The following is a 2,070-nucleotide window of genomic DNA, read 5'->3' as shown; positions in this document are numbered from 1 at the left end:
TCTGTTTTATATGCGCAAAGGATTATGGTATTTGTCGTTCCTTAAATGGGGAGTTCACCGAGCTGTGGTCGTCAAAGACTACAATACCCATAATACAGTTGAATTAATCAGTTTTTTTCTGTCCTTTTGTTAGTACCATGTGCGACAAATAGGGGGAGAAAGGGAGTTGTCTCGAATGATGCAGCTGAAATAGCTTTTAAAATACAAACTTTGATTTGTGCTATTGTTAATTCAATAATAATGTAATTTTAAAAAATCAAAGGCATGTTGAGGCCCATGTTCTATTGGGGACTACGAGTACAAAAATAAATTAGATAAATAGATAATTAATGAATTAAATGTACCATTAATAAATTATAATTGAAAAAAATGAATAAATGAATTTATGGAATGTTTTAAAGAAATTAATTGACATTAATTCATTATTTACTCATTTAGTTGATTAACTATTTCCTATTTTAATTATTAAATTACACACTTTAATATTCATTTAATTATGCATTTATTTAATTCCCTTTGGCACTCTGGGCCCTCCATAATGTGCAACCCTGTGACCTACTACATATTTAATATCAGTACGTGAAACGTGGAGAATTGTTTTGTGTTGAATTACTTGTGTTAAAGTCTTTACTCAAGAAAAAGTTATAATCCTTGTTAGCTAATACTTAAAAAAAATTGGTTGCTTATATTTAATAATCTATATTACACCTATATAAAAAGTGAATACTCCCTTCTTCTTTTCAGGTTATTATCGCTAGGGATCGCCACAACTGGTCATCCTATTCTCCCTCTCATCCTATCCCTAATATCCTCCTTTGTTACACCAACTATCTGCATGTTGTCCTTCACTACATCCATGATTTGTCTCTGTGGTCTTCCTCTTTTCGGCCTGCACGGCAGCTCCATGTTTAACATTCTTTGCCTAATATCTAAAATATACAATTGACTGAATTAATTGAAGGTTTTCAAAATAAAGTCATAGGACAACACAGGAAGGCCAAAGAAAATGTGTTCCTTGAGATCATAACACAGACGAAAGAAAATATTAAACAGATCTATAAAAGGACTGATTAACTCTTAGGAAAAGAGAACTGAAAAGTGTACCCATAAATGGGACAATACAAAATGTTATAAATGTAAAAAAAGAAAAAATAACCTCATATTAATTTGTTTTTAGAGCTTAGTGCTAGTCCTCCAGAAATGCAGTCCCAGATTGGTTTTAACTAGCACAAATATTTTGACTTTTAACCACACAGATAACGTGAAAATGAATCAGATTCTCTCAACACTATCAAACTCAAAAGTATAAGTATAAGAAAAGTATATTCCCTGGCACATGAAAGTTGTTGTGGTAATTCCATAAATAAGGTGACAGACAGGAAATCTGAATGCAATGAATCTTTCTTACTCTCATTTCTGCATGTCATGCTGCTCACAGGTGAATAAGACTGACTTAAAGTTCATCAGATCACTTTACAAACACATTCTACTATTGAATTCAGATATGCATTTAGTACATCTGAATACAATACGAGATTTATCCAGCCTGTTCTGGGCAAATGAGTATAGCAACAAGGTCCACCATGTAGGTGTGCCTAAGCAATGCATCATTTTTTGCGCAGTCAGCTCTCTCCTAATAAGCAATTAATGACTGGAATATATTTCCCCAAAATTTGAAAACTTGTATAGATTTCTATCTTTAGTCATGATATATATTAAAAAAATGATTTTGAGGACTTCGTCTTGTGAGCATTCATTTCATTATGACTGCTTAATTTTTTATGTAATTCTGTATATATGTGATTAAAATTGTGTGTGTGTGTGTGTGTGTGTGTATGTGTGCCCCTGTTGATAGATTTTAACTTATATACTTTAACTGCAGATACAAGTTAGCTAAACTTTCTTTCCTTTTGTGTGTAGATTTGTATCTAAAGTTCTGTAAAATAATAACTAAAGCTTTAAAATAAATGTTATGGAGTACAAGGTACAGCATGTGCATTCAAAATGGAGCAGAAAAAGAAAGTAGCCTAGCATATTTTTAACTATATGAAAAGTGTGTTTGAGTAAAGT

This window comes from Haplochromis burtoni, unplaced genomic scaffold (assembly GCF_018398535.1).
Source record: "Haplochromis burtoni strain Fernald_Lab_line unplaced genomic scaffold, NCSU_Asbu1 Contig_86, whole genome shotgun sequence".
Lineage (NCBI taxonomy): Eukaryota > Metazoa > Chordata > Actinopteri > Cichliformes > Cichlidae > Haplochromis > Haplochromis burtoni.
The sequence above is the reverse complement of the archived record's forward strand: the minus strand, read 5'-3'. Positions refer to the sequence as shown.